The sequence below is a fragment of the Glycine soja genome, chromosome 10, assembly GCF_004193775.1.
Source record: "Glycine soja cultivar W05 chromosome 10, ASM419377v2, whole genome shotgun sequence".
NCBI classification, from domain to species: Eukaryota; Viridiplantae; Streptophyta; class Magnoliopsida; order Fabales; family Fabaceae; genus Glycine; species Glycine soja.
The window spans coordinates 12,571,341-12,587,739 of record NC_041011.1 but is presented as its reverse complement, the minus strand read 5'-3'; positions in this window follow the sequence as shown (position 1 = coordinate 12,587,739).

Genomic DNA, 16,399 nt, shown 5'->3' with positions numbered 1-16,399 from the left:
TGAATAATGTAAAATATCAGTTCATGTTGGGCCATGTCATTGAATGTGGTATTTACATGTCATGGAATAATTTGATTGCAAGGAATATGCATGAAGCTAAGAAGTTAAAACAATTAGCACAAATCTGTTTGATTTATGCAATCATCCATTTCATAGTGTGTTAGGATTAGATCTAGTGAGAAGTAATCAATTATTATTATTTTGGTAAAGGCAAAAAAATGATTAGTTGTTTCTATTTTTTCATGGTATCACTATAAATTTATGGGATAGAAATAATTATTTGATGTTTATTTCAACATTATCAACATTTTAACTGAATCATTTTTGAGTTGATTGAGCAGGATGTATCTATTAAGCGAGAGTTGCTATTGACACTATCACTATTGCTAATGACATTATTCATGTGGGTGTTTTTTAATTGTATTTCGAAATGACCCTTTTGATAGAAACATTACATAATTGTGTTTTCGTTGCCTATATGGGGGTGAAAAAAACAAAGTACAACGGGAACATGATTTCATCGTATAAGTGTTTAATGAAATTATGTTTCCTTTTGTTTTTTAACCTCCTATAAAGATAATAAAATTGTGTTTTCGTTATTGAGTGAAGGTGAAAAAAAAATAGCAGAAATACATTTATGATATAAAGAGTACAATAAAATCATATTTTCTTAATTTTTTTTTACCCGATGTGTGTAAAAAAAAATACATTGTACAATTACAGAATTATATTTGTGTTTTTGACCCAGCTTCCCCAACCACCCTGATCACCACCCAAACTCATTAACAACAACAACAAAATCTAAAAATGAGAAACAGATCTTGTGTGTGGTCTTGACGGAGCAAGGGGCGTGCAGTGGCTAGATACAGATCTGGCGGGGGCGAGGTGGCTAGTGTGGCACGACACCAATCTTGTTGGGTGAGTTGCTGTTGGATTCGATCTCTGCTCGGAAGGTTCTCAGGGAGCGTAAGACCCTCTTGGACCATCGCCAAACCTCAGATGTTGACAAGATCCTCTCCGACAACGATGCTAGTGTGGCGCAACATGAATGGAAAAGGGATTCGTTTACTGTGATGACGCCACCGAGGAAGAGGTGCAAGAGAATGCAAAGCTCATGGAGGGAAACAACTAGAATCCCCACCGTTGGTGGCAATGACGCCGCCACCATCCCCTCCATTTGCGTCGTTGAGGGAAACCAGACAAAGGAAAGAGGGGAAGACTGAGGAGGAAGAGGAACGGGGTGGTGGAGGTGTAAGAAACTGCATAGGGGATTATTTTGGTCCTTTCTTAGAATTTTAAAATCTAGGTAGTGGAAATAGTTATTCTCCTTTTAGCCAACAAGTCTTCTATATTTGCATGGTTGGGCATACCTCAATAATGGATAAAGTTATTTTGAAGGGACTATGTTTTTGAAAAGAAATGTACCCAAAATAAGAATATCACATTGGTTGAGTGGAAAAATTTGACAAGATAAAGTTAAGAATGAAAAGAAAAGAAAAGTTAAGGTTACATCTCTTGTAGAAAAAAACATAAAAAGATAGCATAAAGAATCTCTTGTAAAAAAAATGGCAAAAATTTGTTTTAGGTGATTTGGGCAGGTATGAAGTCCTATAGAAGTGTATAAGAAAAGTAGATAATATGAAAGATACTAGATACTAGATAGGTGGAGGAAGATTGAGGAGGCAATAACTAAGGATTTATAGGTCAATAGTATGTCTGTAGATATAATTTATCATAAAACATTATAATATCGATTTGTTAGATCCAATTAGTGGGTTTCTAGTGAGCAAAAAACTAATGTTTTAAAAAATTATGAGGTTAAATTTATTCTTAATTTACTTTGAAGATTAAATTGATAATAATTTATTAAAATATAGAATAAATGCACTTTTGTATCTTAAAGATAAGCTCACACAAATAGGAATGATAATAGGATGGATCAAATAAGCTTTTGTTTCAATATGTTTGATTTATTTAATGTGTATTTGGATTAACTTTCAATTCTACCTGTACTGTTCAGGACCCACCAAATCTAGGTGACATCCTACTTGACACTTATGGACACATGTCAGCCCTCCACGTTAGCCTTGCTACAGAAGCATGAATGCTTGACCCTTAGCAGCCGGGCTCCCCAACAAACAGGTTATCTCTAACCTAACTAATATTCAAATATACTTGAATATATTATCTATTGACAAGTATTAAATTATCTATAGTACCACATTATCTACAAGGTATGATTATCTTCTACCTTTATTTATTCAAATGTTTATCTCTAACATTATCTCTAAGCTCCCGGCTATTATCTATAAGCCAAGAATTATCTACAAGGCTACAACAACTCCTACAAGCAAGGACGGACACTCTCGCTAAACTAATACAAATACAGGTTACATCGAACCCTTCTACACGACAGTCATATACACCCTACTCAGCCACGTCCACCCTAACGTGCCACGATTTCGGATTTTGGTAAGAACATTTGGCGCCCACCGTGGGGTTGTGGTAAAACATACCCCACGACCTCTCGTCAATCCTCTCATAGTCATCCATGGTTAGCACTTAGTCTGACCTCAAACGCGAGACACCCTTCACTGACTCCCATCCTCGTTTGGCAGCTATGACAGACAAAGACACTTTACAACAACTCCAAAATCGCATTATGGAGATGGAGCAACGCCACGAGGAAAAGTTGACAAAGCTAAAAGCTAACCATGACCAGCTAGAGGCTCGTGTTAGACGTCCCCAAGGCGACGAGCAATCCACCCACATCTTGCCCGAAACCCAAGGAGAATCATACCCCCGATGCATAGGCGACACTATAGATAACCTAAGTCTTTCCTACATGCAATGTCCATCGGCACAAACTGTCTGTCGGCATTCTTTTGTCGACCGCATTATGGAGACAGACATACCTTTGGGGTGGAAACCACTCAACCTCGAGTGGTACGATGGGACAACAAATCTAGACGAGCACCTAGATGCTTTCCTGACACAGGCGAACCTCTACACCAACGATAATGCGATTCTATGTTTTGTCCTCCCTACATCTTTCAAGGGAGTAGCATTGACCTGGTACGATGGACTCCCACCCAGATCTATAGACAGCATCGACACCCTCATTGAACAGTTCAGTGCACAATACGCCATTAGCAGGTCTCTGTTGGATCGAGTGGCCTCAGAATAATTAAGAAGGGGGGTTGAATTAATTATTCCTAAACCTTTACTAATTAAAAAATTTACTCTTCTACGGCTTTTACTTATGTTGTTAAGAGAATAAGGAGTAGAAGAGAAACATAATAGAAAGTAAAAGCGGAAATTAAATGCACAGCAGAAATTAAAAGAGTAGGGAAGAAGGAGACAAACACAAGAGTTTTTATACTGGTTCGGCAATAACCCGTGCCTACATCCAGTCCCCAAGTGACCTACGATCCTTGAGATTTCTTTCAGTCTTGTAAAAATCCTTTTACAAGCAAAGATCCACAAGGGATGTACCCTCCCTTGTTCTCTTTGAAACCCTAGTGGATGTACCCTCCACTAGAACTGATCCACAAGAGATGTACCCTCTCTTGTTCTCAGTCAAACCCAAGTAGATGTACCCTCCACTTGTACCACAAAGGATGTACCCTCCAATGTGTTAAGACAAAGATCTCAGGCGGTTAAACCTTTGATACTTTGTGAATGGGGATACAAAAGAATTCTCAGGTGGTTAGTCCTTTGAACACTTTTGTATAAAGGAATGGGAAGAATCAAAAGAATTCTCAGACAGTGTCGTTTTGAATTCTTTGACAAGGGAGAAGGGAGACACAAAAGAATTCAGGCGGTTAGTCCTTCGTTCTTTTGGAAAAGGGAGAAGAGAGACACAAAAAGAATTCATGCGGTTAGCCCTTAGCGAATTCTTTTTGGCAAAGGGAGAAGGGAATGAAAAAGATGAATAACACAAGTTTTCAAGGTTTAGAAAAACCAGAAAACTTTGGAAAGCTTTTGGCAAAAGGAAGAAGAAGAAGAAGTTCAAAGAGACTTAGAAATCAATGTGGAAAACTTGCTTGTGTAAAGAATGAATTGGAAAAGATTGATTGATAGAATGAAATGAATGAAAATGCAAAACAAAGGCTTGCTTTTATAGACTCTTCATGTCTAGTCAAGAAGACCATTTAGAAGAGTTATAACTTTTAGAAAAACTTAAAACCAATTTGAAAAAGTCAAAAACCTTTTGAAGAGTTACATCTTTTGATTTATTTAGAAACAGTCACTGGTAATCGATTACCAAATCAGTGTAATCGATTACACAAGGCTTTTATGTGAAAGGATGTGACTCTTGGCATTTGAATTTGAATTTCAACGTTCAAAGGCACTGGTAACGGATTACTAAAACATTGTAATCGATTACAACTTTTTGAAATTAATTAGAAAGTTGTAAATTCAGTTTGAAAACTTTTTCAAATCCATTTCGCTACTGGTAATCGATTACAATAATCTGGTAATCGATTACCAGAGAGTAAAAACTCTTTGGTAAACATGTTTTGAGAAAAATCCATGTGCTACTCAGTTTTTGAAAAAAACCTTTTCATACTTATCTTGATTAAGCTTTTTTCTTGATTCTTGAATAGCCTTTTCTTGATTCTTGAATCTTGAGTCTTGAACCTTGATCTCTTGAATCTTGATTCTTGATTCTTGAATTCAACTTTCCTCTTGAATCTTGAAGTGTTCTTGATTCTATCTTGAACATCTTGAACTCATTCTTTGATTGACCTTTGAGCTTTTTGTCATCACCTTTGTCATCATCTTTTGTTATAATCTTTGTTATCATCAAAACATCTTTGAATCACTCTTGATTCATCATGAAGATTTGCTTCTACAGTCTCATCGCATGACCTCGGCCGCCTTGGCTAGTCCGCGACAAGCAGACGATGAGTCCTTCAGAAAGTTAATGAACAAATTTGGGTGCACACCCGTTCAGATCTGAAATCTCAATCCCTAGGTAGCGTTGCATTCCTTGTTCCTCGCCTTATGTCCCGACAAGTTACTAGACAATTTGTGCAAAAAATCACTCGGTATCATGGACGAACTGCGTGAATGAGCCAAGGACTACATCCAGATGGAAGAAATGTCTAGATTTTGGAATGAAGTTCGCCAAGCCGAACAAAAGCGCGACAAGCATGAAGCACACACTAAGCCCAACGCGCACAAGTCGGACAAGAGGCATAAGCCAAACAAGTGTTAGCCCTTCTCCAAAGGGCCCAAGTACGAGCATTACACACCCCTAGGGCCAATCACACCATGATTCTCGAGAAAGCATTCAACCTCGAGGTACCCATCCAGCTACCCCAGACGAAACCTCCCAAGCCGTGGTCAGACACAACCAAATATTGTTGATATCACCGCGATATTGGTCCCAACATCAAAGACTGCTACGCCCTAAAGGACAAGATAAAAGAACTTATATAGGTTGGGTACTTAGCCCAGTTTGTTAAGAGATCAGACAACAACCAAGCAGGAGCAAGACCCAAAGGACATCCAGAGGAGTAGAACAAGAACCAGGAAGCAGACAAAAGAAGAGCAGAAGACTGAGGCAGACCAAGACAACAACAACAACAACAACGTTAGCGACAACCTCCACTGGAGCAAGAACCCGCTCAACACATCAGAGGTGTAATCAACACCATCGCTGGCGGCTTTTTCTATGGAAGACAGTACAACCAGTCTTGAAAATGACATCTACATGCCATTTGGGACATCGACATTAATTTTGTCAACTTACCCTTACAACGGAGTCTCCCTCCTATCACCTTTGCGGACAGGGACTTCAAGGGCATCAACCCTGTCAACCAAGACGACCTCGTGGTTGTCTCCATCGTCATAGAGAACTTTAAGGTGTCCAGGGTCCTTATCGACCAGGGAAGTTCTACTGGAATCCTGTACTGGAAAACCTTCCAAAGAATTGAAGCCTCCCCTAACACTGTCCACCTTTACGTTGGTCTACTCCTCGTCTTTGCAGGCGAGAGAGTTGAGACCAGAGGCTACATTGACTTGATGACCACCTTCGGTTAAGGCAAGCTCTCTAGGAGCTTTACCATCAGATATTTACTGGTTGACGCAAACACATCATACTTTGCCTTAATCAGTAGAAAGACACTCAATGAGCTTGGAGCCATAGTCTCCACGCCTCATCTAAAAATGAAATTCCCTACACTGACAGGGGAGATTGTAACCATCAAGGCTGACCAAAAGCAAGCACGTCGTGCTATGCATAAAGCCTGAAGGTAACAGTGTATCCTCCTATCCAGGAGCCTACCATGCCTCACCCAACAGTGGCTGAAGGCACTCAAGTCATGATAGTGGACGAAGGGTCTCAAATCCGAGCCCTGACCTTCTACCAATCCAGCCCGGGCAGAGAATTTGACATAAATCCATGAAATAACACCTCCGAAAAAGGCCTAAAACCCATCGAAGAGCTTGTCCAGCTGTAACTCGGACCTAAACCGGGGCAGTGCACAAGGCTCAGTAGGGACCTCATCAGTCATGAGCACCGACGCATCGTTGACATGCTACGAAGAAATGCGGACTTATTTGCCTGACAACCATCTGACATACCGGGGATCCATCCCGGCATAATTTGCCACAAATTGGCTATCTGCCCCAGGTCAAACCTATATCACAGAAGAAAAGGAAGACGGGAGAAGTGCGGCGCAAAGCCGTCAAAGAAGAAGTCGACAAGCTCCTCCATGCCAACTTCATCAAAGAGGTCAGGTTTCATACTTGGCTTGCCAATGTTGTCATGGTCAAAAAGGCCAACGTTAAATGGTGAATATGCATCGACTACATTGATCTGAATAGGGTATGCCTGAAAGACGCATACCCTTTCCCCAGTAATGACAGGATGGTCGATGGAGCGTCCAGATTCTAGGTGCTAAGCTTCCTGGATGTCTACTCCGGATACAACCAGGTCAGAATGCATCCTCCAGACGAGGAGAAAATGACATTCATCATTGAAGATGCCAACTTTTGCTACAAGGTCATGCCATTCGGCCTCAAAAATATAGGTGCGACATACTAATGACTAATGGACCGAGTCTTTAAACAACAGATCGAACGAAACGTCTAGGTATATGTGGATGACATGGTTGTCAAGTCTCAAAGCATACACTAACATGTGGCGGAAATGGAAGAAGTCTTTGGGGAACTACACAAATACAACATGCACCTCAACCCTTAAAAATGTACTTTCGGGGTAAGCAGCGACAAGTTCCTCGGCTTCATGATCACACACTGGGGGATTGAAGCCAACCTCGACAAATGCACTGCCATATTGGAGATGCGCAGCCTAACCAACGTCTAAGAAGTTCAAAAGTTCAATGGTAGGCTAGCTTCCCTGTGCAAGTTCCTCCCAAAGCTCGCCGAAAAGGCAAAGCCATTTTCTAAACTACTCAAAAAGACTGAGCCCTTCTCAAGGGAGGAGACTTGTGAACAAGCCTTCCTGGCTTTCAAGAAGACCATAGCCACATCGCCAGTTTTGAGTCGACCCAGGCTAGGAGCATCTCTGCTCCTGTATCTCTCAGTAGCCGACGAAGCTGTTAGCTCAACTATCATATAAGAGGAAGGGAAGCACCATCTCCCTATCTACTTTACTAGCCGCATGCTCCATGATGCTGAGAAGCACTACCAAATTATCGAAAAGGTGGCGCTAGCACTCATCACCTTGACATGATGACTTAGGCTCTACTTCCAAAGTCATCAAATGGTAGTCAAGACGAACTACCCTATCAAGCAGGTTTTGAGAAAGTCTGAACTCGTAGAAAGGATGGTAGCTTGGTTCGTTAAATTGTCAAAGTTCAACATTCAGTACGAATCACATGGCCCCATGAAGACACAATTCATGGTTGACTTTATGCAGAATTCGGTGGAAACGACACAACCACCTAGACAGGTGGACCCTTTACATTGACGGGCCTCCATCGTAAAAGGAAGTGGGGCAGGGATCATCCTCGAAGGCCTTGACAATATCACTTTAGAGCAAACCCTCAAGCTCAACTTCAGAGCCTGAAACAACCAAGCAGAGTACGAAGCGTTTATTGCATGTCTAAAGCTAGCCAGAGAAGTCAGAGCCAAGCGACTACGATGCTACACAAACTTACAGCTTCTCCAAGGATAGGTTGCTAACACATAACAGACCAAGGAAATAGTGTTGCTCAACTACTATCACACAACGAAGTCTCTCATTGACAATTTCAAATGTTTCAAAATGTACTGCATCCCTAGGGAACGCAATACCAGAGCGAACCTACTCTCCAAGCTGGCTAGCACCAAGAAGGTTGGGCACCTCAAGACCATCATCCAAGAGACGCTCCAAACTGGATGACCCCCTACAAGAACTTCCTAATTTGAGGGGTCCTGCCGTGAAACGAGGACAAAACTCGACGCCTTAAATGGAAGGCCAGCTACTACACCATTCTTGATGACGAGCTATTCAAAAGAGGGTTGACAACACCCCTACTCAAATGCCTAAACAATCAATAGGCAGACTACGTCATGACAGAACTTCACGAAGGGATCTGTGGTCTCCATATCAGAGGACACTCCTTAGCCACCGAAGTGGTGCGAGCTAGCTATTACTAGCCAACACTCAGGGCAGATGCCCTCGACTTTACCAGGAGATGCAGACGTGCCACACACTCCTCCTAACAACCTTCATAGTCTAAGCTCCCCTTGGTCCTTCGCCATGTGAGGAATGAACATACTGGGACCACTACCAAAGGCCTAGGACCTATCAGGTACTTATTAGTCACCATTAACTACTTTACCAAGTGAATAGAAGCAAGACCACTTTGGGAAATTACGGCCAGCTAGGTGGAAAAATTCACTTGGAAGCACCTCATCTGCAGGTACGACCTCATATATGCCATTGTCACCGACAATGATACCCAATTCAAAGCTTAGACTTACGAAGATTTCCTAACAAGGCTAGGCATCAAGCACTTGGTCACCTTTGTTGAACATCCTCAGACTAACGGACAGGTAGAGGCAGCTAATAGAGTCATCCTCAAGGCCTTACAAACTATACTCGATGGCCTAAAGAAAGAAGAACTCTACAACATACTCTAGGCGTACCACTATACACCCCAGACAGTAACCAACGAAACTCCTTACCAACTTACATATGACACAGACACCATGATCCCCTTAAAAGTCAGGGAACCATCGACAACAAGATTACTATTCAAGCAACAACAAAATGAAGAAAAATACGAGGGTGGAACTTGAAACCACCGAAGAAGTTTGAGAAATGGCAAAGTTAAAGAAAAAGTTGCCAAACTTCGAGCAGCCAGAAGATACAATACAAAGGTTCAACCTCGTATGGCTAGTCTAAGGTGAAGCTAGAAAAGATCCCTGAGCAGGAAAGCTTGGCCCCAACTGGGATGGTCTCTTCAGGGTCACAACCAATCGTGACAACGGAGCATACCGACTACAAGAGTTGGATGGCAAAGTAATCCCACGAACATGGAATGCCACCCACCTGAAGTTCTAATTCAACTGACCTACACTTTATACCCAATGCTGTACTATTTTCCCTACTCAAGTCTTTTGTCCCAAAAATACAAAATCCAGGGTTTTGGCTTGGAGGGTTTTTAACGAGGCACATCTGGGGTAACGAAGGGAATTTATACTCAATTACATACATTGAATAAAATTCTACATCCCTTCCTTTTCACATCTCTCTTATCAACACAAGAGCATTCATAGTTGTACCTCTAAGGCTCTTAAAACCCAAGTTCCACCCTTGGTAAGCCCTTCTTCTAGCATTATGACTCCAATGTGTGCCACCCATGCAAGTGACACACATGCAAGAGCGTATCACCACTGTGACTCCAGTACATGTCACTAACGACGAGCATGTGCGCACGAGCACCCTACTAAGCCTCGAGTGTGTGCCGCCCACAACGAGTGACATACATGTAAGAGCATATTACTATCACGACTCTAGTGTGTGCCACCCACGACGAGGGACACACAAGCAAGAATGTATCATCTTGGTGACTCTAGTACATGCCACCCATAGTGAGTGACATACATGCAAGAGCGTACTTCATGCCTCCAGTATAGGTCACCCATGGCGAGTGACATATATGCAATAGCATACTACTAAGCCTCCAGTACATGCCACCCTCGGCATGCGTGCATGAGCATTCTATTAAGTCATTAGTGTATGAAACCTACAACGAGTGACATACATGCAAAATCATATTGTCATCATAACAACAGTATGTGCCACCCACGACGAATGGTATATACGCAGGAGTATATCACCATGTTTCCAGTGCGTGCCACCCACGATGAGTGACATGTATGCAAGAGCACGATGCCCAAAACCCAGGATGGACAATTCCTTGGTCAATCCTCCAAAGGGCTCGCAAAACCCAAGGTTTGCCCTTGGTGAGTCCCACTGATTCACACCACTATGCCTCCAATACCTGCCACTTTGTAAGAGGCATGTATGCAAGAGCACGACACTCACGCTGCCCATAAGACTCGTCAAACCCAAGCTTTGTGCTTGCTGATCTTCATAGGTCTACAAAACCCAAGGTCTGTCCTTGGTAAGCCTCGACACAACTCTGTGGGCTTGACAAAATCCAGGACAAACACGTCCCTGATCCAAGGCTCGGCAAACCCAAGGACCACCCTTGGTGAAGCCTGTAACACCCCATTTTTCATAAAATAAATTAGAAAATTATTTATTTAAAAATGAATCGAGTTTTAGAAAAATGATGAGTTTTTTATAATTAAATAAACAAGGAGAAATAACTTTATTAATTAAAATAATGGTTTGAAGGAAAATAAAAAAGATATTTTATTTATTCATTTGATAGGAAATAAAATAAAGTTCATGTTTATAAAATAATAAAAATAAATAAAAAATAGAGTAAATAATAGGTTGGGAGTACCCTAGATATAAATAGAGACGTGTTAGGTCAATTTTTAGACTGATGATACGTCTCTATGCTTCCTCTTCTTTTCAATCTCATTTTCCCTTCTTCCTCTCCCAAAACCCTCTTTTTTTCCCGCATACACCTAAACCTATCTTGGTAAAATGACGATTTTGAACTCGTTAACCGTTGGATTGTCATGAAATTTGAGCACCAGGTTTGGAACTCATATTCAAACATTCTCACAGTTGAAGTTTGAGAAAAAAATGTCTGAGATGAGAGAAATTCCCTTCGCATCGTAGCTTTCTTTTTCCCGCATACACCCAAGCCTGTTTTAGTAAAATTACAGTAAAATGGAGGCTTCAATCCCTTCTATTTCGCTCTAACGCTTGGAAACCCTAATAGAGAAACTAGAGGAAAAGCTTGAGGAATCTCATACAACTACTAGATATGCCGCTATCACTTTCGGAATACACACGTGATCCTGCTTAGAGGTAAGGGATGCGTTTATCGTAATTGGGGTTAAAATGGACATGTGTAGGGATCTTTAGGGAATCAAATTGGGATTTATTTTGGGATTTTTATTGAATTATAATTTTTACTTTATGATTATAAATACTATTTGATGGACCAATTGATGTCCTAATGCAAATTGGTTGATAAAATTGAGTGCTCTTGGTGTTTTCGTGTTTTTAACCTAGGATTTTGATTCATTGATTTTGATATGATTGTGTGAAATTGTTTAAGGGATTTTACTCCCCATGTTGTGAGAAACATATTTGTATAAATTGTTTGTACTTTGGACAAGATTTGCGAGATTGACATGCTAAATTTTTATATTGATATTATGAAATTGTGATTAAAATTGTGCCTAAGTGATAAATTGAGTATGTGATGAATTGTGAGATAACATGTTGCTTTGAGATCATAACATTGTTATTGGGATTAAGTATAAGTGTAAAGTTGAACATGTGTTGATTTGTGAGATACACGTAAACATGTGATGGTGGATTGTGACATTGTGATATGTTAAAATTGTTTATTATTGTTAGACAAGTGGCCTCAGATATCTTAAGAAGGGGGGGGGGGTTGAATTAAGATATTGTAAACTATTTCCCCAATTAAAATTCTATTTCACTTTCTATGCAAGTTACAAATTCCCTTAAAAATCAACTCTTAAATAATGATTCAAATAGAAAAATTTGAATATAAATATAAAGAAATAATAAACAAAAGAGTTTAAGGGAAGAGAAAGTGCAAACTCGAATTTATACTGGTTCGGCCACACCCTTATGCCTACGTCCAGTCCCCAAGCAACCCACTTGAGAGTTCCACTATCTTGTAAAATCCTTTTACAAGTTTTGAACACACAAGGACAATCCTTCCTTTGTGTTCAGAATTCTTTTACAACAAGAGACCCTCGGTCTCTTAATCCCTTAGAGAATTTAGAAAGAAGAGAAGAATGAATCTCTCTTGAAAGAGATAGATTTTACAATCTGAGCACTTAAATGATTCCTTATTGAATTGCAAGTGTATTGGCCAAGGAATTCTTAAGAGGATAAAATGTTTTTGCTCTTTGAGAGAATAACACTTGTTCTGAAAAACTCTGAGCAAATTCGTGTTTCAAGTCACATATATATATATATACCTTTGGTGGTCATGTAAAAACCATTTGAGAAGATGTGACTCTTAGAAATATTTTTCTGAAAATCTCCTCTGGTAATCGATTACAGGATTTGTGTAATCAATTACAGGTTTTAAAATTTGAATTAAAAACGTTTATTAACTGCTGGTAATCGATTACCAATATTGTGTAATCGATTACACAGTCTAAAATTTGAATTCAAATATTTAGTAGCTGTTGTAAACCATTTTTGGCCACTGGTAATCGATTACATCCTATGGTAATCGATTACCAGAGAGTAAATATCTTGAAAAACACTTTTTAACTTAAATTACTTGGCCAAACCTTTGGCTATATCAATTAGGAATTCCCTTCCTAAAATACTAGTGATCATCTTGATGTTGTGTCTTGCATTCTTGAATCATTGTCTTGAATTTAAACTTGAAAAGCGCATTTGCATCAAATCATCATGATCATCATCAAAACATCAAAGTCATTTGCTTCTACAATTATGAAATTTGGTTGTGAATATGTGTGTGGTTAACACTTGATGTGACAATATTTGTGTTGTGAGCTATGAATTATACAATAACCCGACTGGTATTTACCTTGAGAAAGTGTTTATGCGCAGTGTTAAAGGGAAAGTGTAGGATTCCTAGTTAGGAACCTAAAGTGTTAAATTGTAGTGCAATGTGTTAAACGTGTTTGAAACATGAGTGTGAGGTCGTGGGTATTGTATAATTCATTAGCAGTTTCTGCGTGCAAAATTTGTTTTAGGGGTTGGACCTGAATCAGGAAGGTGAGGCCCTAACAGATTCTTCGGAGTCTAGGCCTTGGGGGTAAAGACACTCGATTTGAATGCTCCTTTAAGCCTATGTTGATCCCATATGGTTGGAGCATTCTTGCAAAACAGAGTGACCCTGACTGGTCACCTTATGATTTTACTTAGTGAGAGTGACTTGGCATACCCATCGTGTGGTGTGTCTTGTTATGTACTCCTACGCGCCCCGGTGTGGTTTTTCACTGACATGGTATCACATTGCATATAAGCTCGAGTCTTAGTATAATTGTTGCTAATTGTACCACATTGTTTGGTGTGTCTTGCTAATTGTTTATTTTGAAATTGATAAGTGTTATTACATCTGGGCCCGACTGCCCGAGTGTGTGATTCATGTGCAATGTGATTGGTGATTGAAAAATGAATTTTAAATGATAAAGTGGTGAAGTGACTTGGATTGTATTAAATTGAGCTATGTTATAAATACTTCCATAATTTATTTTGATTAAATCTTTGTTTATTTGTATTTTTTTAGAATTGTGATAACTCACTCCATGTGTGCTATTTGTGTTTGGATCCTGTGATGATCTCGAACCTTGTGTTTGTGGGAACAGATGACTAGGTGGATGACTTTAAAGAACCTCATGCTAGAGGGCGTTGTAACACAATGCTTTGATAGGTTGAAACATTGGGGCATAGGTTTCTATATTAATTGCATGCAGTCTTGGATGACCTTGTTTTGAGCCGAGATGATTTTATTATTTATTTAGACACATTCTATTATGATGTTAGAAAAGTGAATGTGAGCCTTTTATCCTTTTGAAATGCTTTTATTTAAATGTGTTTTAAAAAACTTTTAATTAATTTCGCATTCTTATTCCTTTTATTATTAGTACATATATGTGTGGGGTAGAGGGTGTCACAAAGCCTTACATTACTAAAGTTCCATCTCCATGGGAACTCAAGGTACGCAAGGTCTACCTTTGACAATTTTCCATATTCCTAACTTTTATCTGTGCAGGAATACATGCTTATAAAAAACCCAAGGTCTACCCTTGGTACTCACATCTACAAAACCCAAGGTTCACCCTTGGTACCAAAGCCCAAGGTCCACCCTTGGTACACATTCTTGCAAAACCCAAGGTCCGTCTTGGTACATACTTCTACCAAACCAAAGGCACTGCCTTAGTCCACTCACATACAACAACTACAACGATCACCGCCAAGGGTCGAAGTTCCGCAAAGTGACCTGCCACCCCATTATTGGAAAGACTTTTAATCAGGTCAAAGCCACACTTACTCCTCATAACCATCGGGGGAGTACTTCTAAAGGTCAAGAGGGCCCACCACTCGATTGCATGATAGGACCTTCAATCAGGTGCAGCTCACACTCACTCCTTATAACCATCAAAGGAGGAATTCAGCAGGTCAAGCGACCTATCCCCACACTGGTTAGGAAAGACCTTCAACCAGGGGTAATTCAAACACAAATCCTCACAATCAGGAAGGAAGAAGCTCTACAAAACAAAAGGAAGCCCTACCATATGGGTGACAAGACTTGTAATCAGGTTGAAATCAAACCTGAGATGACTCCGTGTCAATCTACTATTTACAAGACTACCACGGTCCTACTTCTACATCACGATGGCTTATTCATACGGCCACAAGTACGGAGCATTGCAAAGATAAAAGCAATATACATACACACATACATACAAGACAAACAGTTCAAAATTCACCATTAAAGGAAAGCTTGTGCATTGAATAAAAACAAAATAATTGTCATAGTTACAAGGCCTATGCGGAAAAATTCCAAAAAAGAAGAAAAAGATAAAGACAAAGGCAGCCTAGACACAAGCGTCATCGCCTTGCTCTGCAACACTCTACCCTTCATCAACAGCCTCCTCTTCCGCATCAATCTCTTCCTCATCAAGTAGGACACCCTCCTTCACATCCTTGAATGGATCGAAGAGACCTAAGTCAAGGTCCTTCACAAAGAAACTAGCCTACCTGATGGCCTTCTGAAAGCCTTTCTGATGTTTCTCTATTGCCTCCTTCTTGTACAGAATCAACACTTCCTCGAGCTCGGTGTTGGTTTCCCACTCCTTGGCAGCTCGTAGCTCGGACTCCTCCAATCTGGACTCTGATTCCCTAAGCCGGGCTTCTAACTCAGCAACTCTCTTGGCAAGCTCGTCCTTCTCAGCCACCATGCTCTCCACTCTACCATCCAGGTCCATATTCTCAACCTGAAAGTCCTTGCAACGTCTAAACAAGTCATCACCATCTAACTGGGTGCGTAACAACTTGGCCAGTGCACCACCAACCTTGGAAGACAATTGGCGGTTCGTCCTAATAGCCTTAGCAAAAGCAAGGTGGCATTGACCACCTTAGGGCGCTCTACTTGCCATATAGTCTGAGTAGTAGCCCTTCACTTGGCGACCTACGCCTCCAAGGATGCCATCTTTTGAACTGCCTCTTGGTGCCGCAGTCCGTTCTCCTCTAGAATTGCCAAACTCCTTTGGAGAAACACTTTGGTAGAGTCAGTAGCATTCAACATCCCAAATAACCTGATAGATTCCTATCGAAGGCTGAAACAAAGCCTACTGGGGTCTTTTGCCTTGGTTTGTAAGTTACACTCCACAATGAGTCAGTATCACTAGAGGTGCACAGATGATCAAGGGAGACACGAGGGTGCGAGGATGAAAAAGGCGACACCATAGCCGCCAAAATAATAGCAGGAAGGACCACCAGAGCTGACGAAGAAGGAGGCAACACCGTAAGAGCACCAATGGTCATCACATCGACACTTAGCAAAGGGGCTGCAACGATGGACGATGACACCATAACAGAGTCAGCCTGAGTGGCTGGTGCAACAACTTTAACAACAATGGGAGAAACCTCTTGAACAACAGCCACATGAGGTGAAGGAGCAGAAGTAGCAGAAGTGGCAGTAGCAGCAACAGAAGCCTCGATGGTCAAATGAGCTAGAGGAATATCTTGCGTAGTCGTGCGGCGACCCACAGTGGGCCCCAGCCTTGTAGCCTGCCTTAGGACACAGAGGCTCATAGGGGCCTT